The sequence below is a fragment of the Bos indicus genome, chromosome 3 (assembly GCF_029378745.1).
Source record: "Bos indicus isolate NIAB-ARS_2022 breed Sahiwal x Tharparkar chromosome 3, NIAB-ARS_B.indTharparkar_mat_pri_1.0, whole genome shotgun sequence".
Taxonomy (NCBI): Eukaryota; Metazoa; Chordata; class Mammalia; order Artiodactyla; family Bovidae; genus Bos; species Bos indicus.
In genome coordinates, this window is record NC_091762.1 from 20,814,785 (window position 1) to 20,841,008 (window position 26,224).

The 26,224-nt window shown below is 42.5% G+C and overlaps 1 protein-coding gene and 1 non-coding gene across 2 annotated transcripts in view; one reads left to right on the forward strand and one right to left on the reverse strand.

The window, feature by feature from the left end:
* Positions 1 to 20,781: 20,781 nt before the first annotated feature.
* Positions 20,782 to 20,853, reverse strand: TRNAW-CCA (transfer RNA tryptophan (anticodon CCA)). Its single transcript has one exon. It is a non-coding gene; the product is annotated as a tRNA-Trp (tRNA).
* A 658-nt stretch (positions 20,854 to 21,511) lies between these two features.
* The window catches only part of OTUD7B (OTU deubiquitinase 7B), a 59,996-nt gene continuing 55,283 nt past the window's right edge, over positions 21,512 to 26,224 (forward strand). The window contains exon 1 of the mRNA XM_019956532.2: positions 21,512 to 21,831. The gene's annotated coding sequence lies outside the window, so the exon portion shown is untranslated. The remainder of the gene's footprint in view (positions 21,832 to 26,224) is intronic.

A 26,224-nucleotide genomic window follows, 5' to 3' on the forward strand; every position in this document is an offset into this window, starting at 1 on the left:
GATAAGAGGCCTATGGAAGCTTCCTGATGGGAGAGACTGAGGGGGAAACTGGGTCTTGTTCTGATGGGCAGGGCCATGCTCCGTCAATCTTTAATCCAATTTTCTGTTGATTGGTGGGACTGTGTTCCCTTTCTGTTGTTTGACCTGAGGCCAAACTATGGTGGGGGTAATGAAGATAATGGAGACCTCCTTCAAAAGGTCCCATGCGCGCACTGCCACACTCAGTGCCCCCGGCCCTGCAGCATCCTGGACACTCACAGGCAAGTCTGGATCAGTCTCTTGTGGGTCAGTGCTCCTTTCTCCTGGGTCCTGGTGCACACAAGACCTTCTAGAACTAACAGCCAAAAAAGATGTCCTTTTCACTACATGGGACTGGAATGCAAAAGTAGGAAGTCAGGAGATACCTTGAGTAATAGGCAAATTTGGCCTTGGAGTACAGAATGAAGCAGGGAAAAGGTTAACAGCATTTTGCCAAGAGAATGCACTGGTCATAGCAAACACCCTCTTCCAACAACACAAGAGAAGATTCTATACATGGACATCAATGTATGGTCAATACCGAAATCAGATTGATTATATTATTTGCAGCCAAAGATGGAGAAGCTCTATACAGTCAGCAAAAACAAGACTGAGAGCTGACTGTGGCTCAGATCATGAACTCCTTATTGCCAAATTCAGACTTAAATTGAAGTCTGGAAAACCACTGGACCATTCAGATATGAACTAAATCAAATCCCTTACGATTATACAGTGGAAGTGAGAAATAGATTCAAGGGACTAGATCTGATAGACAGAGTGCCTGAAGAACTATGGACGGAGGTTCATGACATCATACAGGAGGCAGTGATCAAGACCATCCCCAAGAAAAAGAAACGCAAAAAAGCAAAATGGTTGTCTGAAGAGGCCTTACAAATAGCTGTGAAAAGAAGAGAAGCTAAAGGCAAAGGAGAAAAGGAAAGATATATCCATTTGAATGCAGAGTTCCAAAGAATAGCAAGGAGAGATAAGAAAGCCTTCCTCCGTGATCAGTGCAAAGAAATAGAGGAAAATAACAGAATGGGAAAGAATAGAGATCTCTTCAAAAAAAATTAGAGATACCAAGGTAACGTTTCATGCAAAGATGGGCACAATAAAGGACAGAAATGGTATGGACCTAACAGAAGCAAAGATATTAAGAAGAGGCGGCAAGAATACACAGAAGAACTATACACAAAAGATCTTCATGACCCAGATAATCACAATGGTGTGATGACTCACCTAGAGCCAGACATCCTGGAAAGTGAAGTCAAGTGGGCCTTCGGAAGCATCACTATGAACAAAGCTAGTGGAAGTAATGGAATTCCAGTTGAGCTATTTCAAATCCTAAAAGATGATGCTGTGAAAGTGCTGCACTCAATATGCCAACAAATTTGGAAAACTCAGCAGTGACCACAGGACTGGAAAAGGTCAGTTTTCATTCCAATCCCCAAAAAAGGCAATGCCAAAGACTGTTCAAACTACCACACAATTGCACTCATCTCACATGGTAGTAAAGTAATGCTTAAAATTCTCCAAGTCAGGTTTCAACAGTACATGAACCATGACCTACCAGATGTTCAAGCTGGTTTTAGAAAAGGCAGAAGAACCAGAGATCAAATTTCCAACATCTGCTGGATCATCGAAAAAGCAAGAGTTCCAGAAAAACATCTACTTCTGCTTTATTGACTATGCCAAAGCATTTGACTCAGTGGATCACAACAAACCGTGGAAAATTCTGAAAGAGATGTGAATACCAGACCACCTTACCTGCCTCTTGAGAAATCTGTATGCAGGTCAGAAAGCAATAGTTAGAATCGGACATGGAACAACAGATTGGATCCAAATAGGAAAAGGAGTACATCAAGGCTGTATATTGTCACCCTGCTTATTTAACTTGCGTGCAGAGTACATCATGAGAAACGCTGGGCTGGATGAAGCACAAGCTGGAATCAAGATTGCAGGGAGAAATATTAATAACCTCAGATATGCAGATGACACCACCCTTATGGCAGAAAGTGAAGAAGAACTAAAGAGCCTCTTGATGAAAGTGAAAAAGGAGAGTGAAAAACTTGGCTTAAAACTCAACATTCAGAAAACTAAGATCATGGCATCTGGTCCCATCACTTCATGGCAAATAGATGAGGAAACAGTGGAAACAGTATCAGACTTTATGTTTCTGGGCTCCAAAATCACTGCAGATGGTGACTTCAGCCATGAAATTAAAAGATGCTTACTCCTTGGAAGGAAAGTTATGACCAACCTAGACAGCACATTAAAAAGCAGAGACATTACTTTTCCAACAAATGTCCTTCTAGTCAAAGCTATGGTTTTTCCAGTAGTCATGTATAGATGTGAGAGTTGGACTATAAAGAAAGCTGAGCGCCAAAGAATTGATGCTTTTGAACTGTGAACTCTTGAGGGTCCCTTGGACTGCAAGGAGATCCAACCAGTCTATCCTAAAGGAGATCAGTCCTGAGTGTTCATTGGAAGGACTGATGTTGAAGCTTAAACTCCAATACTTTGGCTACCTGATGCGGAGAGCTGACTTATTTGAAAAGACCCTGATTCTGGGAAAGATTGAAGGCAGGAGGAGAAGGGGATGATAGAGGATGAGATGGTTGGATGGCATCACCAACTCAATGGACATGAGTTTGGGTAAACTCTGGGAGTTGGTGATGAACAGGGAGGCCTGGCGTGCTGCAGTCCATGGGGTTGCAAAGAGTCAGACACAACTGAGCGACTGAACTGACCTGACCTGAAAGTTCTTTCTACATTTGAACTTTATTCTATCCCAGCACAGACTGACTTCTTTCACCCAAGAGGGAATAACAACTCCAAAGCCTCGATTCTCACAGTGCTCACCACCAGCAAGGGTGGAGACCAGCTTTCTCTGTCCAAGTTAAAAAAATCTGGACTAATAGTTCTTATTGAAGCATGCAGTGAGTCTGGTGCCCATCATCAGATCAATGAATTATGTCTATTGTTGGGGATGGTGAAATATGTTTGGGTCACATGTCCGGCCTAGACCAGAGTGTGGCCAGTGATATGGAGTCATAAGAATATGGAAGGGGACTTCCCTGGTGGTCCGTGGTTAGGACTCTGAGCTTCCACTGCAGGGGATGAGAGCTCCATCTCTGATCAGAAACAGGGATCCTGTAGCACACCACACAGCCCAGCCCAAAAAACAAGAAAGAAAGAACATGGAAGCCTCCTTAAGAATTATTTGACTAGTAGAGGAAAACAGACAGAGCAGTGTTTGACATTAATCAGGCAAGATCTTTTTTGGTTCCACCTCCTAAAGTAATGAAAAATTAAAAAGAAACTGGATCTAATTAAACTTAAAAGCTTTTGCATAGCAAAGTAAACCAGAAACAAAACAAAATGACAACCCTCAGAATGGGAGAAGATATTTGCAAACAAAGCAACTGACAAGGGATTAATTTCCAAAATATACAAACAGCTCACGCAACTAAATATCAGAAAACAAATAACTCAGTCAAAAAATGTGGGAAATGTAAATAGACATTTCTCCAAAGAAGTCATACAGAAATGACCAAAAAACACATGAAAAGATGCTCAACATCACTAATTATTCAGAGAAGGCAATGGCACCCCACTCCAGTACTCTTGCCTGGAAAGTCCCATGGATGGAGGAGCCTGGCAGTCCATGGGGTCATGAAGAGTCGGACACGACTAAGCGACTTCACTTTCACTTTTCACTTTCAAGTATTGGAGAAGGAAATGGCAACCCACTCCAGTGTTCTTGCCTGGAGAATTCCAGGGATGGGGGAGCCTGGTGGGCTGCCATCTATGGGATTATTCAGTTCAGTTCAGTTCAGTCACTCAGTCGTGTCTGACTCTTTGCAACCCCATGAATCGCAGCACACCAGGCCTCCCTGTCCATCACCAACTCCCAGAGTTCACCCAGACTCATGTCCATCGAGTCAGTGATACCATCCAGCCATCTCATCCTCTGTCGTCCCCTTTTCCTCCTGCCTCCAATACCTCGCAGCATCAGAGCCTTTTCCAATGAGTCAACTCTTCGCATGAGGTGGCCAAAGTACTGGAGTTTCAGCTTTAGCATCATTCCCTCCAAAGAAATCCCAGGGCTGATCTCCTTCAGAATGGACTGGTGGGATCTCCTTGCAGTCCAAGGGACTCTCAAGAGTCTTCTCCAACACCACAGTTCAAAAGCATCAATTCTTCGGCACTCAGCCTTCTTCACAGTCCAACTCTCACATCCATGCATGACCACAGGAAAAACCATAGCCTTGACTAGACAGACCTTTGTTGGCAAAGTAATGTCTCTGCTTTTGAATATGCTATCTAGGTTGGTCATAACTTTCCTTCCAAAGAGTAAGCGTCTTTTAATTTCATGCAAATCAAAACTACAGCGAAGTATCACCTCAAACCAGTCAGTATGGCCTTCACCAAAAAATCTACAACAATAAATCCTGGAGAGGGTGTGGAGAAAAGGTAACCCTCCTACATTATTGGTGGGAAGTTTTCTGCCAGTGTAGAAAACAGTATGGAGTTTCCTTTAAAAAACTAAACATAGAACTACTATATGGCCCAGCAATACCACTCCTAGGCATATATCCAGAGAAAACCATAATTTGAAAAGGTGTATTCACCCTGATGTTCATTCAGTTCACTCACTTCAGTCACTCAGTCATGTCCGACTCTTTGCGACCCCATGGACTGCAGCACGCCAGGCTTCCCTGTCCATCTCCAACTCTGGGAGCTTACTCAAACTCATGTCCATTGAGTTGGTGGTGCCATCCAACCATCTCATCCTCTGTTGTCCCCTTCTCCTCCCACCCTCGATCTTTCCCAGCATCAGGGTCTTTTCCAATGAGTCAGTTCTTCACATCAGGTGGCCAAAAATTGGAGTTTTAGCTTCAGCATCAGTTCTTTCAATGAATATTCAGGGCTGATTTCCTTTAGGATTGACTGGTTGGCACTCCTTGCAGTCCAAGGGGCTCTCAAGAGTCTTCTCCAACACCACAGTTCAAAAACATCAATTCTCTGGCGCTCAGCTTTCTTTATAGTCCAACTCTCACATCCACACATGACTACCAGAAAAATCACAGCATTGACTAGATGGACATTTGTTGGCAAAGTAATGTCTCTGCTTTTTAATATGCTGTCTAGGTTGGTCATAGCTTTTCTTCCAAGGAGCAAGCATCTTTTAATTTCATGGCTATAGTCACCATCTGCAGTGATTTTGGAGACCAAAAAAATAAAGTCTGACACTGTTTCCACTGTTTCCCCATCTATTTGCCATGAAGTGATGGGACCAGATGCCATGATCTTAGTTTTCTGAATGTTGAGTTTTAAGCCAAGTTTTTCACTCTCCTTTTTCACTTTCATCAAGAGGCTCTTTAATTCTTCTTCACTTTCTGCCATAAGGGTGGTGTCATCTGCATATCTGAGGTTATTAATATTTCTCCCTGCAATCTTGATTCCAGCTTGTGCTTCATCCAGCCCAGCGTTTCTCATGATGTACTCTGCATGCAAGTTAAATAAGCAGGGTGACAATATAGAGCTTTGATGTACTCCTTTCCCATTTTGGAACCAGTCTATTGTTCCATGTCCAGTTCTAACTGTTTCTTCTTGACCTGCATACAGATTTCTCAGGAGGCAGGTCAGATGGTCTGGTATTCCCATCTCTTTCAGAATTTTCCACAGTTTGTTGTAATCTGCACAGTCAAAGATTTTGGCATAGTCAATAAGGCAGAAGTAGATGTTTTTCTGGAACTCTTGCTTTTTCGATGATCCAGCAGATGTTGGCAATTTGATCTCTGGTTCCTCTGCCTTTTCTAAAACCAGCTTGAACATCTGGAAGTTCATGGTTCACATACTGTTGAAACCTGGCTTGGAGAATTTTAAGCATTACTTTACTACCATGTGAGATGAGTGCAATTGTGTGGTAGTTTGAACTTTTTTTGGGATTGGAATGAAAACTGACCTTTTCCAGTGCTGTGGTCACTGCTGAGTTTTCCAAATTTGTTGGCATATTGAGTGCAGCACTTTCACAGCATCATCTTTTAGGTTTTGAAATAGCTCAACTGGAATTCCATTACCTCCACTAGCTTTGTTCATAGTGATGCTTCCAAAGGCCCACTTGACTTCACTTTCCAGGATGTCTGGCTCTAGGTGAGTCATCACACCATTGTGATTATCTGGGTCATGAAGATCTTTTGTGTATAGTTCTTCTGTGTATTCTTGCCACCTCTTCTTAATATCTTCTGCTTCTGTTAGGTCCATACCATTTCTGTCCTTTATTGTGCCCATCTTTGCATGAAACGTTACCTTGGTATCTCTAATTTTTTTTGAAGAGATCTCTATTCTTTCCCATTCTGTTATTTTCCTCTATTTCTTTGCACTGATCACGGAGGAAGGCTTTCTTATCTCTCCTTGCTATTCTTTGGAACTCTACATTCAAATGGGTATATCTTTCCTTTTTTCCTTTGCTTTTCACTTCTCTTCTTTTCACAGCTATTTGTAAGGCCTCTTCAGACAACCATTTTGCTTTTTTGCATTTCTTTTTCTTGGGGATGGTCTTGATTCCTGTCTCCTGTACGATGTCACGAACCTGTGTCCATAGTTCATCAGGCACTCTGTCTATCAGATCTAGTCCCTTGAATCTATTTCTCACTTCCACTGTATAATCGTAAGGGATTTGATTTAGGTCACACCAGAATGGTCTAGTGGTTTTCCTACTTTCTTCATTTGTAACAAAGGCTGTAGAGAGTCCTGAAGACATTTGATTCCAGTCGGTTCTTCTTGAGGTCACTCATATAGTGTACCGTCCACACCTCAGCTCAGATCAGGTTGTGGTGTCTTGTAAAACTTCACTGAAGACTTAGAATTAAAAGAAGAATTGCTGAGAGGATTAAGTAAGAAAAGCATCATCAATCCTTTAGCTTTCTATGCCTGGCATGTAATACACTCTAAAATGATAGCTGCAATTATTGCTATTTATTGAGATATTTGTTCTCAATAGCTATATTTATGTCATTACAATTCTTGTCATATAATGTATCTCAGGCTAAGCTCCTAAAAGATCAAAAATAATTTTTCTAGTTTTTGTGAAGAACATGGAAAGCAGCATAGGAATCAATATCTTTAGTCTTCTTTAGTGTTCTTCATCAAGCCATCTGTTCCTAGGCTTTATCACCTTGTACTCAAATCCCTTATCCTGTTTATTCTTCCCCTCCTATTTAAGCTAATGTTCCCTCGTAAGCCTGTGAGATCCTTTATTCCCCAGTGTGTAGAGGCAATAATCAGGGACAAGCTCCTGGCAGAAAAACTGTTACCTCAGACATTATTGTTTGCTACGGTCTCATCCTTGACAACAAAAATGAAAATGGCTCTGTTTGAAGGGACATATAATTTGTGATCTAAAATAGATCATAGGGGCTTAGAAAAACTAAGCAGGGACTAGATTTGACTTGTGGAAAGGAATACTTATTCCATTGCCTTATGCAAATAAATGCTTAGAAAGTATTTTATTGTGTGTTAATTTTATGCTAAGTGTGGCGCTCCATTGAGAAATTATTACCCTTCATGTCCCTAGAACTGATGTAACTGATGTGTTCCAACTAGGAAGGAGGTAGCTCTCGGCTAAAAGTTAAATCCTATCATCAGTCACTGACATCCGTAAGAATACGCAGGAAGTATGGCTGTTACTAGATTAGCTTACTGCATCTTTCTGTATTTCTGTCAATAGTCCCTCCTGATTCTGCTTTTAGACTATACACCAGGTAAGAGGCATCTCTTTGTCTTTTCTAGTGTCTAATTTCCCACTGCCAGCTATCATTTAATTGTGATAAGCCTCTTGCCACAAAAATGGCAAACAATAAAATCTTATTGGAGTCTAATATTCCTTAGCTGAAGGAAAAGACCCTGATGCTGGGAAAGACACTGAAGGCAGGAGAAGGGGAAGGCAGAGGATGAGATGATTGAATGGCATCACCAACTTAATGGACATGAATCTGAGCAAACTCCAATAGACAGTGAAGGACAGGGAAGCCTGGCGTGCTGCAATCCATGGGGTCACAAAGAGTTGGACACGACTTAGCAACTGAACAACAATGAAAATTCCTTAGCTGAGGCTGCTGATCCTGAGGATAATGTTCTGGCCTTTTAGGAAAGAGACTCTTCAAAGTTTATAGTAACTGGGTGCTTTGAGATTTTTTTTTCCTCTTAGGTCTTAAAAACATAGCTACTATTGAACCTAAGATGAATCCAGTGAGATAATAGAGGGCTTAATAAAACTGAAGGTAAACTCTTCACTGACCTGCCCAGGGGATAGACTCCCATGTGTTGTTTGTGATTTACAGAGCCTGTTTTAGAGACATGGTGATAAGATGCCTGTGAAATCTCTCTATGCCCACAGGTCTATTTCCAGTGAATTTCCAGGTCAGACCAGAGTCTGAGAACCACATGAAGTACATGCTCTAGTCACATGAGCACGTGTGGACAGGGACCAAGGGCTGGAGTTGCTCCCTCAGCCAGATCAGCTGCTTTGGAATTAGGCAGGAGATTTTATGGTATTTGTTACAGATGAAGACTGTGGAACTAACCCTGATTCATCACTACTTCCATTTCAAGTTCCAGACGCTTGGGTAGCGAAGCAGGAAGAATAATTTTTTTAAAAAAGAGACAGATATGCTAGATTGTTCTTCATTTTGGAATAAGAAGCTGTTGTTGTTTTTTAACAGTTGAAACTGTTGAAATGCCTGGGTTAGATGCTGCATTTGGTGGCAAGAGATAGTCGAGAGCAGCCACTGGGTCTGCAATGTTAGTGAACTTTAAATGTCCACGTTCATACCTTTTCTTCCCTCCCGCCTCTCTTCAGGAAAGCTACTGACTTATGTAAGAATATTCTCATACATCTTATATATTCTTCATACATATTGTTGACTAATTAATAAGTAATTTCATCATCTGAAAAGTATTCATTGAGTACTAGAGCCTGGATTCCTTTGGGCTGCTGCTCTCATGTCTTTTTCACTAAACCTGACCTGGGCTTAGCCCTTGTTTGCTCATTCCACAACAGGGAGCTCTGGGGCTCAGTCTATTTCATTCTATACTGGACTCTTTCACCTCATACCTGCCTTAATCATGGAACTTAAGTTTACTGAGTTCTTGGTCTCTGACTTCATCTTCTATTTTTGGCTCTCAATTTGCCCCTTGGACTTGATGACAAGGTTTGGCTTCTCCAGATTAATAATTAACCCCTGCCAGACCTCCCTAGTATAGTTTTACACTCACCCTCTGGCTTCATTCCCTCCCAGCTGCTGTGAGTAAATACCTTACTCAAGTCCTCCAAGCCTCTGGGACCTTGCCCAAGGCTGCCTGCCGTCCTCCTTAACCCCACTGGAAAAAAATCAGACATCAAAAGACTTACAGTACATTATTCAATACAGCAAAATAGAGTGCTTCCTACTAAAAGTGTATGACCCAAAGGGGGAAAAATCTGACTCACTTAAAAAAATTGTTAATTATTTTTCTTTTGAGAGAAAGGAATATAAAAGTCTATTCATTTACTATTGACAAAAAGTCTTTTAATCTCGGTACTTTAAAAATATGTGACTTTCGTTTCATTAGGAGGCTGATGGAAGTGGAAGGAGGGGGACTAAGCCCAAGCCGATGAGAAGAAGTGGGAGGGGCTTCCCCAGGAGAGACCCCAGCAGGGCCAGAGGAGGCAGACTAGAGGCCAGGATCCAAGCCCTTGTTTGGAAACTAAGAAATCAGCAAGTGCTCATAATTATTTTGTTACCTCAAACATGTTTAGGGAAAGGGTAATATTTGATACAGACAATTATTTGATAGGGGTCTACTTCACTTTAGAGGAAAATTTCCAGATAAACCAGTCAGTAGCTGTAAATAAAAATCTAGGTTTGTAGCTAAGCTTTTAATCAATAGCAGGGTAGCATATTTTCTCTTAAATACACTGTTCTTCAGTCCCAAGCACTTTATTAAAAATTTTTTTTCTTAATTTTTAATCTTCACTGCCCTGGGTCTTCCCTGCCGCACTTGGGCTTTCTCCAGTTGCAGCAAGCAGGGGCTACTCTCTAGTTTCGGTACACAAGCTTCTCATTGCAGTGGCTTCTCTTGTTGCAGAAAATGGTTTCAATAGTCACAGCTTGCGGGCTCCAGAACGCAGGCTCAGTAGTTGCGGCACCCAGGCTTAGATTCCCTGCAGCATGTGGAATCTTTCAGACCAGGGATCAAACCCATGTCCCCTGCATTAGCAGGCAGATTCTTTACCACTGGACCACCAAGGAAGTCCTAGCTCTGTATTTTAAATAGGGTCACCCTTAACATTTGTAGGCATGGGGCAAGAGTACCAATAGAGGCACATATACAAACAAGTTTTTAGATAAAATATGTTTTATGTTCCTAACTCCACAAATATATTTTCATTATAACTTGGAAGGCCAGGTTCCAATCTGGACAGAGGAGCCTGGTGGGCTACAGTCCATAGGGTCACAAAGAGTTGGACACAACTGAAATGACTTAGTACACATGCAGGAATTCTAAAAGATGGTTCCCAGGTGACAAATCATACCAACCATCAGGCCCATGCAAGGGGTCCAATAATTTTAAATTGGAACCTGGCCTTCCAAGATATAATGAAAATATATTTGTGGAGTTAGGAGCATAAAACATATTTTCTCTAAAAACTTGTCAGTTCTATGCTTTAAATATTTAGACATATAGTACATGGACTATATTTCACTATAGTGAAATGACTTAGTACACACACAGGAATTCTAAAGGATGGTTTCCAGGTGACAAATCACACCAACCATCAGGCCTCTGTCCAAGGGATTCTCCAGGCAAGAATGACCATGGAGTAGCCATGCCCTCCTCCAGGGGATCTTCCTGACCTAGGTATCAAACCCAGGTCTCCAGCATTGCAAGTGGATTCTTTACCATCTGAGCCACCAGGGAAACCCCTTTATAATTTCTACTCTACTACAAAGCCCCTGTCTTTTGCTTCTTCTCTTGTCTACCGTCTTCCCTCCAAACACACAGAAGCTACCGATCGTTCTGCTCAGATCCTTGTTTTACTAAATAGGACACAAGGATGGTATCTTCCATTATTTTTCTCTTTGATTCCAATTCCCTTTACTAATTATCTGGGACCTTTCTTATTAGCAAAATTTACCTGGAGGCCTCTCCAGGAAGAGTGTGGGTGGCAGTAAGTCTGGGGAAGAGGCATGGAGTTTTCTTTTCACTGAGAAGGCCTTAAGAATACCACCGTTTTCAGGATCCGTGGCAGATTTCACCTCTGGGTAGAGGGTCAGTGGCCACAGCAGCACTCACACGGGAGGGAGGGAACCCTTCTTGTGACCACAGATGGAGGAGCAGAAAATGCATGATGGACCAGACCTCTGAGCAAACCATTTTACATGCAAGGACGATGAAACAGAAATGTCAACACTATTATCAGATAGGTCTCTTCAGTACTCATGTGGGCTTCCCTGATGGTTCAGCAGGTAAAGAATCCCCCTGCAATGCAGGAGACACAGAAGACTGGGATTCAATCTTTGGGTCGGGAAGATTCCCTGGATGTGTCAACCCACTCCAGTATTCTTGACTGGGAAATCCTACGGACAGAGGAGGCTGGTGGGCTACAGTCCATGGGGTTACAAAGAGTTGGACACGACTGAGGGACTAAGCACACACGCATGGTGGGCGCTGAGCACCACTGAGCCCCACAGAGAACAGGAGTAAAGCGTAGCACACACTTCTCATTAAATCATAACCCACATTTCTGTGAAGGATCCAGTGCTTTTGTACAGGTACCAGGGAGATTCAGATGAAACTGCCTTGAGCTCATTCTCCTGCACGGTTAGAGCCCTCAGTCTCCCCTGGAATTAAGACCAGGTTATGGGGGGGTGTCTTATGGCTTTCCTGGGTACTGATTGGTTCAATGGATGGATCGGTTCACCATCTCTAGTTGCTGTTGCTGTTTTGTACCCCATTGCCCCAAGATGCACAATGCCCACTTTCATTTTCCAGAAAATATTCCTCACACAGGGTATTTGTGTATGTGTTAAGCTTTGCTGGAGGCAATAAAGAAGTTTTATATTGCTCAGTCCTTTCTCTTCCTTTAAAGACTCCTTATTTTCTTGACCCCCTACCATGGGGCTCCCTTCAGATAATTTTATTTTCTTTGATGAGTTATAGCGAAGGACTCAGTGGGCTTCCCAGGTGGCACTAGTGGTAAAGAATCTGTCTGCCAATGCAGGAGACATAAGAGACTCAGATTTGATCCCTGGGTCAGGAAGATCCCCAACAGAGAGCCTGGTGGCCTACAGTCCACAGTATCACAAAGAGTCAGGCACAACGGAAGCAACTTAGCATGCAAACACACAAGGACTCAGTAACGTGTTGTGTTAATTTGTGAATCACCTATTCCAGTTCCCATCCTGAGAATCAGAAGGACTAACTGAGGCTGGCAAAAGCCCCCACTCCCTTCTTATAATTCTGTGAGGGAAACAGGCAGTGTGAATAAGTTTTTCTTTGCTATATGAATTACATCACTGCCTTTAAAAGGCAGCAGTTGTAGTCAATTTTGGTTTTAAGTAACATTACATATTTTCTTTCTCAGTTTACACATCCCAAAGCAGTCTACAAGCTCTTGGAATTCTTTTAGCCCTTAAGGGATGTATAGTGCCAACCACATTGACCAAAAAAACTTACTCTAAGATAATAATATAATATATGCAATATAGTTATAATATTTAATTTTATATTATAATATACCTATAATCATTATTATTATCATTATTATTATTATTTTCTTTGAGGACAATTGAAGGCTTTTGAACAGGGGAATGATGTGACTAGACCTTAGGTTTAGACAGAGCGTGAAGGATAATAGGAGAAGAGAGATAAAAGACAAGAGACTAGTTGTGGGGTTTTATACAGTAGTTTAGGTCAGAGGTAAGGAGCTAGGATTATGGCAGTGGGAACTGGGAGAAAGGAATAGATTTAATGATTTGATGTAGAGATATTGACAATAGATTCAGACATAAAAGAAAACTCACCTGGGTTTCAGCAGGGACACTAGTGACATAGTCTGTGTATTTCTACAGTAAATCTACAGTAAAAATCACTGTAGATTTTTGTACGTCCAGTGCTAGGGCTATCCCACAGAATAGGCAGAATGACACCAACTCACTGGGCTGTGCCTCAGTGTTAAGAAGTAACCACTATGGGACTTCCCCGGTGGTCCAGTGGCTAAAACTCCCCGCTCCCAATGCAGGGGGCCCGGGTTCAACATCTGGTCAGGGAAGTAGATCCCACGTGCTGCAATGAAGATGGAAACTCCCAGATTCCAAGTACTGCACTAAGACCTGGGGCAGCCAAATAAATAAATAGATAAATGTTAAAAAAAAAAAAAAGAAGAAGTAACTATCATGCTCTGGATATTAGAAGGGGTTTGCTACAAAAGGGCCATATAAATACTATTCTCTAAAAAAGAGGGGAAGAGGAAGCTAAAGATCAAAAGGAAAGTCTTATAGGAAGCAGGTAATAAATGACAGAATGTACTGTATGGGCAGTGAGAATTGGGCCTTTCAGCTTCTTTTAGGAATGGATATCTGTAATCAAAGGCAATATTGTCCTTCTACAGTCTACATCACCTTCCTTTTTTTCTTTTCTTTTTTCTGGATTAGGTGAAGGATATGATTAAACAGAAAAGGATTTGGACTTCCAATGCCTGGTCTTGCTCATGAAATCTCCTTAAGGGCTATGATTGTGTCTTTGCATTCCTTACACACAGTGGATGCCTAAAAATATCAACAGAATTCATGGAGTGGTATTAATTCCCATTTTGCTGCTCCTGTAGGGGATCTAAATAAGGAGGCAAGCATTCTCGTGCTATATTCAGTATCATTTATTGGCCCGTAAGAGCAGAGAGGCCACTTGTGTGTGATCTCCCGCCGGGGGCGGGAGGAGCCCAAGGTCACTGCTTAGGGGAAACTGGCCCATTTAAACATGGTTGCAGGGGCAGCGCCTCTGTTTAGCATTTGTAACCTTCTTTGTTGTTCAGTCGCTGAGTGTCCAACTCTTGTGACCATATGGACTGTAACTCACCAGGCTCCTCTGTCCATGGGATTTCCCAGGCAAAAATACTAGATTGAGTTGTCATTTCCTTCTCACCGGGATCTTCCTGACCCAGGAATCAAACCCACATCTCCTTCATTGGCAGGTGGATTCTTTACCACTGAGCCACCAGGGAAGCCTACCTCCTTCAAGCAGGCCTCAGTTACCAGCCCCTCAGTTTTCTTTCCTTTCTTTTCCCATAGTCAATGCTTTCTCATAGTCAAGGTCCCTCTGGTCTTACACTTTTCTCTTGGGTGTTCCTAGAGTAATTTACTCATCCATGGATCTCCCTAGTTCTTGGTCTTGTTCTAATTTCTTCTCACCTCAGGGTTTGATCTCTTCTAAAACTAGGAAGTTTACCTGACATGCTAGGGGAAGTGTAACCTAAGGCAATCTTGTGATATTTTTTCGGACCCAGATTTTGTTTTTTCCAGCTGGAAGAACTATCATCTGTTTACTTCTCCATGAGGAGTTGCTATGATTGGTAGGCTTGTCTACAGACCACAAGCAACATGGGAACAGACCTAATGCTGATTAGCTCAGTAACCTGGAAAGCGACAGTCAGAGGGCACATCACAAGAGAGATTCTAGTGGATGCCAATTACATATATATAGCTGGATGGTAGCTCTCCAAGCCAGGATAGAAGCACATATTTCTAATTTAGAAAACATTCCTAGTGTGCAGTACCCATAGAGCTCAATGTGGGCCATTTGTCACATTAAAAAAGAGTTTGGTGCGGTCTTGCATCTCCTGTCCCCTGAATGCTCTATCAGTTTCCAGTAGCCTGAATTTGGCCTGCCTCCCAGTGCTGACCTAGTCAGGGGACAGAGTGACTTAGTCATTCCATTCCCTGACCTCTCCTCATTGTGTTGGCCAATGTGTTAGCAGTTGAAATATTTGCTTTTCCTCCAAATATGAGGGTGTGTCACCTGTGAAGTGGAGATGAAGCTGACCGACATGAATGGCATTCCAATCAGGTAAGGTAGCACTTGCTATCTTCAAAGCCTCAGGAACTGGCTTCTCTTTCTTTATCTACCTGTTGCTAGGTCCCTGATGGCCTTAAATGCCCATTCTTTCCTCCTCAGGGGATTTGTCAAGAGCAGAATAGGAACAAGCCCAAATCTTGCCAACAGCCCTGTAGCTAATGTCCTAACATAGCTCTCCTGGGGACCAGCACTTCGAAATAATGGAGAACTGATAAGTCCTATTTACAACATTCCTTCCAGTGATCTTTAGCACTCCTAGGGCCTGGAGGCAGGATTTTCTGTTTAGTAGGTCCCTTAATGGGTTTCCCTGGTGGCTCAGACTATAAAAAAAAATCTGCCTGCACTGCTGGAGACATGAGTTCTATCCCTGGGTCAGGAAGATCCCCCAGAGGAGGGCATGACAACCACTCCAGTATTCTTGCCTGGAGAATACCCATGGACAGAGGAGGTTGGCAGGCTACAGTCCATATAGTCACAAAGAGTCAGACACGACTGAGTGACTTAGCACAGCACAGTTCCCTTAATGCCTAACCTTAGGAACCCTTTAGAAGACGTGGGAAAGTGAATTGTATCAGTGAACTCTTCTCTTTTGCTGTTTTGTTCCTCCTAGGTTCTTTCTCATTTTTATTTTTAAGATTTATTCATTTAATTTTTTGGCTGTGGTGCGTCTTCGCTGCTGCACTTAGGCTTTCTCTAGTTGCGGTGAGCAGGGGCTATTCTTTGTTGTGGTGCACAGGCTTCTCATTGCTGTGACCTCTCTTGTGGAGCACAGGCTCTAGATACGTGGGTTTCAGTAGTTGCGGCACATAGGCTCAGTAGTTTCGGCTCATGGGGCTCTAGAGAGCTGACTCAATAGTTGTGATGCACGGGCTTAGTTGCTCTGCAGCATATGGGGTCCTCCTGGACTAGGGATCAAACTGGTGTCCCTTGTATTGCAAATTCTTAACCACTGAACCACCAGGGAAGCCCACTCCTAGGGTCTTAAATTAATTGACTAAATAGTTGACAGATGAGCAAATGCTTATGAAGACTAACAGTTCAAGGCAATTATTGGATTCCAATTGACCGGTGTTGACTGGTGAAGACATTTATAGTTTAAGATTTTATAGAATGTCTTTAAAAGGGCATGATACAGGTTAAGTCTTGAACTCCAGTGAGAAAACTTATAGACAGAGGAGAGGAAGGTGGGTAGTAGCGTCATAGAGCGCTCTTACTGGTTTGCTAGTTGGCTAGTTGGTTGCATGTCTCTCCCCAGGTCTGTGTTCAGTGACATCACATTAGCAGCATGAAGTTAATCAGCAGGAATATTTATACCATGGAAATTCGTAAATGCTATAAATCAGGGCCTTTTCCATCTGGATAGCTGGTTGTTAATATTTACCACTGGTGGTAAAGAAAGCAGAACACAAATGGAGAGATGGAAGTTAACAAGCCACATTCTGGAGTTAGTACTAGACTGGGATCAGGTTATATAGGATCTTACAGAGCAGACTGAGGAACTCTGGCTTCATTTTATAGATACCGAGGAGTTGCTGATGGCTGTATTAGCTGAGATGCTTTTCATTGCAAGCAATAGAAAAACTAAGTTCAATGTGGCTTAAACAATAAGGAGGATGTATTCTTACATAATAAGAATTTCAAGGAGGATGGCTGAGGGTTGGCTAATTCAGCAGTTCATCCAAGACCCAGATTCTTTGCATTTTTTTGCTCTGCCATCCTTAGTATGTCACCTTGTCCTCCAAACAGAACAGCAGTTCCAAATCCAGCCACACTCAGCAGCAGAAGAGAATCATTTCTTATTCCTCTTTGTCTCTTTGTAAGAGCAAGGAAGTCTAGTCGACTTCCTCAGATCTCACATTGGAGAGAATTTTATCATATTCCTAAGCCAGGCACTGGCAAGGGCAATGGAACCCCGTGATTGGTTTAGATCCATCAGTGTTTCACCCATCTCCCTCCCACTCAGTCCCCACCCTCCACTGGAGCCAATCTCCCTGAAGCCCATGGCCACACTGAGAAGGATGGCTGCTTAAACGTGATCAGGATTCTATAAGCAAAGAGAGAGAAGGGGATGGACACTGGTTAAGTGGCCAACATGTTGCTACAGCTTTTGAAAAGAAAGGAAAATAGCAATGAAATATTTTAGGAAGCATAATCTAGCAAAGGTATGCTAGCAGATAGAAGGCCTGGAAATAGACCCAGTTATATATATGTATGTATGTATATATATATAAAAGTTATTCTAAGTCTAGATGTGACCCTAGTATAAATAGAGTCTGATATTTGCTACCAAAGCAATGGGTCTCAGCTATCAGTTTCTTCATTCATTCATTCACTCACTAGAAATCTAATGAATGACTGCCATGGGTAAAGCAGTATGCCAGGTACTATAATTAAAAAACGGTGAACATTTGCAATCTAATGAATGGAAAAAATGTAAATTTATAATTTAATTAAGTGTTATGAAGAAACCCAAGATTTTTTTCTATTTTTTTAAATTGAGGTAAGGTTCACACTATGAAATGTGCAGATCTTCAGTACACAATTTGACATACATGTGTAACAGCTATCACTGTCAAGATACAGAACATGTCTATCACCTCAAAAATTTCCCTTGTGCCCCCTTTCTATTCAATCCCTACCTCCACCAATGTGCAACTATAGCTCTGAATTTCATATAAATGGCTTCTTTTTCCTCAACAAATGATTTTGAGATTTATCCATTTGGTTGTGTTTAAATGGGGTTCATTTTTAAAGACTGTATTCCATTTTTTGACTAGTGTATTTGTCATTTTTCCATTGGTAGACATCTGAAATGTTTCCAATTTGGACCTGTTACGAATAATGCTATTGTGAATATTTACATAAAAGCTTTTTGTGAACATGTTTTCATTTCTATTGGGTAAATATCTAGGAGTGGAATTGCTTGGTCATTTGTTTTCCTGGTGGCTCAGTGGTAAAGAATCTGCCTGTAATGCAGGTACACATGGGTTTGACACCTAGTTTGGGAAGACCCCCTGGAGAAGGAAAGGGCAACCTACTCCAGTATTCTTGCCTGGGAAATCCCATGGACAGAGGAGCATGGTGGGCTATACTCCATGGGGTCACAAGAGTTGGACACGATTTAGTGACTAAACCAACAGTCACTGCAGGGTAGGAAAACATTTCACTTCATAAGAACCGTGGATATTTTTTAAAAATATAGATTCATGGTCCTCAGTCCCAAGAATTCTGAGTTAGTCCTCTGAGGTTCCCAGGCACAAACAATATATAGTTTTTAAAACTCCACATAACCACTGGCTAAATTATAGTGATAGTAGTGAAAAGGAAGTTATTTTGGTTTGGTTTTCTTTTCTACCACAAAACCATATAAATGCAAACAATTGCTGTTTTTTTTTTTTTTCCTGGTTAGCTGCAAAATAGCTTTCTCTGAACATTTCCCTCTAGTCTATCCATTAGCCCCAGTGTTGAAATAATCTCTCCTTTTAGTTCCTCTGCAGAAAAGGCAATGCTCTTTTTTTCTGTTTCTGCATAAAGTGAAGTGAAAGCTCTGGGAACTCCTCAGAGCAGCCCTTAGAATCACTAAAATGAGTAAACAGAAACAAGCCTTTAGGGAGGAAAAGAACTTTGTACTGAATGGCAGATAAGGGTGTGTGGCCCTGGGTACACAGGTAGGGCCTTCTCTGCTTTTTTTTTTACTTTCTTTCCTTACTATTCTGTCAGAAAAAATAACCACCTGTGTTCTGGCTGCTGACAATGACACGGGACAGCTGCTTCGGAGAGTTTAGCATAGTGACAGCCTGAGTGACCACGAATCACTACAAAAGAGGTCCCCTGATCCTAGGCAGAGAAACTGACACGTAGGAATAGGGAGTCACTTAATGGATCAGGGGCTGGCTGAGCTGGGACCAGAACCCAGGTGGCCTGGCTCCCAGCCCAGCTGACCACACTGCTACCCACACAGCCTGGGCTAACCCAAAACAAGCAGTCCATTGAGCAACTGCACAAACAACAGTGAGTGATGGATGGTCAGAGCAAGAAACAGGCACAAAGCAACTGCAACTCCATCACTTCCTGGCCCCTAAATTTCCAGACAAGCCTGTAAAGTATGGTCACTTAAATGAGTTTGACCAGCAACTTGGCCCAGCTTTCAAGTTTGGAAACTTTTCATAGTCACTGCCAAAAGTAAAATTCGGCCTTGTACTGAGGGTGGAGCGTGCCTTTGAACCTCATACTTGGTCCTAATAAGTCTGTAGTACTGGAGTCAAGACTAGAAAGACGTAGTTAACAGATGGGCATAACCTGGTCCTGGGAGGGCCTTAGTGAAACAAGACAGCTTTAGATTTTTGAGACTCCTCATCTGTGGATCTTTCCTCCTACTTCAGATCTAGCTGGCAAAGGGAGTGGCTGTGACCTTAGTTTGGTCCCAGGCTCAAAATCTTCAACTCTAAACCCAGGGTATTACCAGGAGATATAGCTGTCTAGAAAGTTTCCTGTTTCAAGTGTCAATTTTCTGGTCTTGAGTTGGATAATTCTCAAGTGTCTATGCTCCTCTCCTTCCCTTTAGAATCTGAGGACCTCAGAAAGTAGTCAGGGGATAGAAAAGTCGACTGTTTGTTTTTAAATAGGCCTAAAGTCTATTCTAAAGGAGATCAGTCCTGGGTGTTCTTTGGAAGGAATGATGCTAAAGCTGAAACTCCAGTACTTTGGCCACCTCATGCGAAGAGTTGACTCATTGGAAAAGACTCTGATACTGGGAGGGATTGGGGGCAGGAGGAAAAGGGGGCAACAGAGGATGAGATGGCTGGATGGCATCATTGACTTGATGGACGTGAGTGTGAGAGAACTCCGGGAGATGGTGATGGACAGGGAGGCCTGGTGTGCTGCGATTCATGGGGTCGCAAAGAGTCTGACACGACTGAGCGACTGAACTGAACTGAACTGAAATGGGCACAGCATTTTGAAAATGCAAACCAGTTGCCACAATGTTAGGAATCTGAATTAAAATTCAGCATTTCTTTGGTCAGATTATAGCAGGGGGTGGCCCTATTTTGTGTTTGTCATAAAGAGGTTGTTATTAAATGGCTCTTCTTAAAACAGTCAACGTTTATCTAATATTTTATTCAATTAACAATATGAAAAGTCTGCTCTGTGCCAGGCAAGGCTTATGGTTCTCATAGCCACAGGTCCTCCTACCTCACACAGCACTTAACCTGAGTTCTGCTTTATATAATATGGGCTTCTCTGGTGACTCAGATGGTAAAGAATCTGCCTGCAACGCGGTTCGATCCCTGGGTGGAGAAGATTCCCCTGGAGGAGGGAATGGCTACTCACTTGCCTGGAGCATTCCATGGACAGAGGGACCTGGTGAGCTAGTCCATGGCATTGCAAAGAGCTGGACATCACTGAGCAACTAACACTTTCACTTTATGTGTTTTACTAAAGTGTAAGGCCTTTGATGCCTGGAATTATGTCTTGTACATTTTTGTGATCCCAATATCAATGAGCACAATGCGTTGTACACAGTGAAGTGAAGTGAAGTGAAGTCGCTCAGTTGTGTCCGACTCTGCGGCTCCACCAGGCTTCTCAGTCCATGGGATTTTCCAGGCAAGAGTAGTGAGTTGCCATTTCCTGCTCCAGGGGATCTTCCCGACCTAGGGATCGAACCTGGGCCTCCCGCATTGGAGGCGGACGCTTTACCCACTGAGCCACCAGGGAAGCCCATACAGTACACAGTAGGGACTCAATATTTGTGAATGAACTATGCGATAGCATAGTTGTTGTTAAAAGGCGTTACCAAAAAAGCACAACATAACTTGTTTTGATTGCGCTATCTAAAGTAGATATGTCAAGAGGGTATAATTGTTATGCAAGTAAACAAATATTGAGTGTTAATAGAGAAAAGCATGTTCACTACAGGAGTGAAGGAGAGAGAGTGCATAACTGGGTGGAGACTGATCTGGAAGAAGCGTTGTTAATTTTCCTCCGGTCAGTCCAGAATGATCGTGTAGGGTAACTAGAATTTCAGTCTTCTGGTTCTCTGAAAATTTTCATCTCTCTCACCTTTCTAGAACTACCCCGCCTCTTTCTGCTTCTTCCCAAAGGGCTGTGTCCAACTCACTACACCTTAAAGTCTCAAGAGTCCACCCAGTACCCATCTAACTCCGGCTCAAGAACTCTCCAGACCAGGGACTTTAGGAACACCCGCCAGGAAAACACGGGTTCAGGAGCGGGGCAAGCGCCAAACTGGTCGTAGCCTGGGGAGCGGCGCTCAGGGCGGGGCTGTTACGGGGCGGGGCCGGGCCGGGCCGGGCCGGGCGGGGCGGGGCGGGAGGAGGCTCGGGGGCCGCTTGAGTGTCACCACCAACCAGCTCCGGCCGGAAACTGGCGCTTGTTTCCGGCCGGACGGCCGAAAACCACCGATCCTGAACCAGCAGCCCGGAGTCCGAGTGGCGACCGAGTGTGGAGCAGGCAAAAAGCCACTGGGGAAGCCAGTCCAGATCAGTCCTGTCTGGCTCCAGCTCCTGATCCTGTGCGGAGCAGCAGCCGCGGTCTCAGTCTCAGCCAACGCCTCCGCCTCCATCGTCGACGGGGGAGGGGCCGGCCGGACCCCTGGGTCACAGCCGAGGAATGAGGAGAGGCAGCCGGGCCCCGCGCTCCGCCCCGGCCTAGGGCCTTGCCCCAGGAGCCGCGAGGGTAACGGAGCCCCCGCATTGTCACCCTCCCCCGTCTGTTCCCGCCCCTCCCGCCTCTTCAGACTCCCAAACTCTGACCCTCTGATCGCCACTGTCCCTCTTCTCCTTTCTGATTGTATTTCACCCGGAGCCGTGTCCTCTCGGCACCCGCTCCTCTCCCTGACTGTTCCTTGCTTGGTCCCAACCTTTCTCCCGTTACTCCTCCCTTTCACCTGAGTCCCACCTTCCCAGTCCCCCTTCCCGGTTCGTGGCCTCCCTTAGCTGTGCTGGGCAGTTTGGACGGTTCTCCTTGTCAGCTAGACTTTCGGGGAGGGATGGTGGAATTTTAAGGTGGCTAGGAGTGCCGGCTACTACTCTCATAGTACGATAAAGTTCATTTTAAAGTCTCAAAATGAGCAGAAACCAAACTGTTCTGCCATATCGATAGTTAAACTGAGGTGCGTCCAGTAATGGAGGAAGGGAGCGAAAAAGAAGTGTGTATATGAGAAAGAGAGTGATAGAAAGATAGATTGATTCTATGGCAGGCTTATGAACTTTGGGGGAAAAAAAAGTTGCCATGAGCCGATGGAAACTTTAGAAGCTGATGATGAGTAAGCCGGGGGCTGCGTGATCTCACTCCTCTTCTCATAATTACTAGGTTAACGGTGTGGCTCCGGTCGGGATGGAATGGGATTTGTTTACTGGGCCGGCGTATTTTTAGCTTGTCAGCTCACAAGGACCAGCGCTCTGAGTCTCTCTCTCCCCCTCTCTGTCTCTCTTCCTCTCTCTTTTTCTCACCCTTCTCTACCTCTGTGTTTAGTCTCTGGAACCTAGGTGGCTTCTCTGGGCACAATAAATATAAAAATTAAACTAAAATAGGTTTTATATAAGAGATTCTCCCCAACTCTTTAGGGAGTTTTCGTGAATGCAAAGGCAAAAATTAGTTGACTTGTAATTCATATATGTATAAAATACTTTCTATAAAATCAGAAACAGGTAATTGTTTAGTCTTTGACTTATCGTACTGTATATTTAGATGTTAGAGGACGCTGGAACCCTTTGTCTTTCAACCTATTTCTCAAGTGAAAAAGGACAGAGGGAAGAAGTAGTAGGAAGGTGGGTCCATAAGGGTAGCTAGTCTTAAATCTTTTAAAAACATTTTCTATACTACTTAACTTTAAAAGAGAGAAAATTTCCTTCCTAATAAATGAGGTTGCATTCTTGATGGAGAAGACAGTAGGGACTTATGCTGGGTGGCTAGGGAGAATCAGACTTGTAATTAAACATTTGCTGTGCATAATTTACAAATGAATACATTATGGGCAAACAATTATACTCTTTGTCCTCATTGTTTTTCCCAGCCTTTCTTTTAAAGGTTAATAACCAACCTGCTGTGCTAGTCTATTGATATTTTGAAGGCTGGACAGGACTGTAAAATAAATTGATGTTGTTCACGGGGAAGCCGAATACCAGTCTGTTCTAATTTCCACTAGCTACTCGGCATGCCTCGGAGCACCTCCCTAAGTTGGTGGCCAGTTACTTTGTACTTAGAGATTACAAATGAATACACATATTAGGTCATGCCAGGAGTAATTGAGAAGTTAAACGTACTGAAAAGATTTTCCAAAACTGAAATAGATTATTTTTCGATTTTTTCTGTTTTGGATTATCAGTACCTTTCTACCGATAATCATCCATTAACATGAATGAATAATTTAGAATTGAACAGATACCCACTTTGGACAGTATGCGTTGAAGCAGAAAGGAAAGAAGGAAAATAGTTTTCAAACTACTGTCATTTTTGTTGTTGTTTTTGCCTACTTTGACTTATCCCTTTCATTTAATGCCAAAGACTTCCTTGTGAAAAAAAAGTAAACCTTTGCCAAAGAAAGGTCTGTATACTGACTTGTATAAGGCAGGCTGACCAGTAATGGATGTTAATTATTGGTTGGACTTTGATGTAGTTATGTTGCCAGTAACTTGGAAATTTTCCTGATGCTTTTTTCCCTTAATCTCTTTCTTTGGGGCTCCTATTGAAAATGATTTAATTTGGAGGGTACTATCTAATTTTTCAAAATTACACACACTGTTCCAGAGTCTGTTGACTACCAATAATTGTTTTAATTTGTGAGTTAGTTGGTGCCATTATTAGTGATGATATCTGGCAAATTCAGCTTATATCTGTATTTAGCAACTTGCCCTAGTTGAACTACCTGTATTATTCCCAGGGTTGGGGTTAGGGGTGGAGATTGAAGGGGTGAATAAAATCCTATAAGTGTAGGGCAACCCAATAGCCCATCACTGTTTTTAGTTGTCAGAGGCTTTGTTTGGAATTTTGAGTTTCAATATACGTTACTAAGTGAATTATGATGGAATAACTCAGTATTAAAAATAAGTTTTCAGATTGTTATGGGGCCATTTGTTAAAGTTTTAGAGCTCCTGAATGTCTCAAGCATGCTAAGTATGCTGGAAGAGGACATTGTAAGGGAGCACTTTTTCTCCTTACCCCAGACACCCATCCCATCAGGGAAAAAATCCTGAAACAATGCTTTGAAGTGTGACTTCAGCAGTATCTTTCCTATGCAAGCTTAGGAGCTGTGGAATGGCAGCCTGGAATCCACTCAGCAGCCCCTGATAAGTGAGATAATTAAAATCTGTGTAACTAGAATGTAGATGGTATAACTAGAATATAGGTGCAGAACAGTTTTTTCATGAATGCCTGAAATTAGTTGATTTTTCAGTATGATACAAGAAGGAAGTTGATTTTTTTTAAAGTAATAAATCCTTACTGAATAATGATTGAACACTCCTGTGGATAAGACAGTCTCCAAGCTCCAGTGACAGGCTTTGGGGAGATACGAAAGATGTAAAAAACAGATGTTCTTGCCCTTGGGAGCAGGGTGATGTTGGGGAAGGCAGTACATAAATGAGAAAGCAGACTGTTATTATAAGATTTAACATTTAGGAAAAAGCATGTAAACAAAACCACGTTTAATGTGCTACAAATGGGATACGTGAAGACGAATGAGGTAAATTAGAGAAGATTTGAATCAGGAAAATTTGAAATGGACTTGGGAGGTTATGGATTAGAGTCATAATGATGCATGGTGTATGGAGTTAGGTGGATCTTGATTCAAATCGTGGCTCTACTGTGACCTTGGACAGTTTACTTCTCCATCTTTATTTATATAATATATGTGAGTAAGTAAGTGAAATAGTTATTTTGTGTTGGGAGTAAAAGGAAATAGATCTTCTGGGCAGAAAGTATAGAATGTACAGTGTGCAGTTATGGTATGAATGACTAAGTTGTGTTTGTGGGGAGAATAAATAAGAATGACTAGAGAAAATGTGGGTTGCTCAAGTCATGGGTAGAGCAGGCAAGAGGGTGGAGGGGACTCAGAGGCCAGACTCTGTTGGGTGTTGATGAAAGGGTCAATAGAGTCATTGTAGGTCCTTGAACAAAGGATGGATTTAGTGAGAAGTAGTGAGCCCTCTGGTCCAGGAACTCAAGGACAAGGAGGCAAGCGCCAATACACTGTGACTCCTTCTTTTCTGGAATATCCAGGCCTAAAGAGATCAGCCAGGAGATGTAAGATTCCTTGTAGAAGTCTTTGTATTCACACACCTTACTCACTCTATTGAACTCTGCTTGTTACTGTCTCACATTGTACCAGCCTGTGAGGCAGTCGTGCGTCTATGGTTGGATTCTCTTCAAGCTTATGGTAAGGACAGTATTGTGTTTCAAGTGCATTTGACTTTCAGTTATCTCTGCTATTGTAGGGAGCACTAGTTTAGGTAATTCAGAGCTTAAGAAATTTCTTGTTTTAAAAATCATACTTATTTTAGTGTTTGGGGATCATACTGATGGAATGAATTTGCATTTCTATTTCTAAACCTGAATTACCTGATAGGAAAATATACTGATAGTCAAGAACCATCAATCTTGAATTAAAAATTTTGCCTCAGAAATCCATAAAATGAACAGTCCATATGAGGATAATTAAGACTGGGCTACACTGAGTCTGTTAATGAAGACCGATTTCTTTTCAAATATCTGTGTGGGTCCAATGTGGCCTCTCAGCTGTCTGCTTTATTCCTAAGAGCGATTGGTAGAAGATGCCTATGTTGCATTCTGAATAAGTCTTTACTCACAATATCTGGAGAAGTCCTGTTGTATCAGACTGCATTGTTGAAGATTAAGCTGGCCTTTTCAAAGGATTTGAGCTTTGTATAGGCTCTGCCGGTATTAGCTCCTTTGAAATCTATTAGATTTTTTCCTCCTGAAGTAAACTTGTTGAAAATATGGCCAATTTAAGAAAAAAAGAGAAAAAGGAAGGCGACATGTCCATGCTTAAGAAGTAAACCAAAAAAAAAAAAAAAAAAAAAATCACACAGCTGTTCTTCCATCTTTGTTC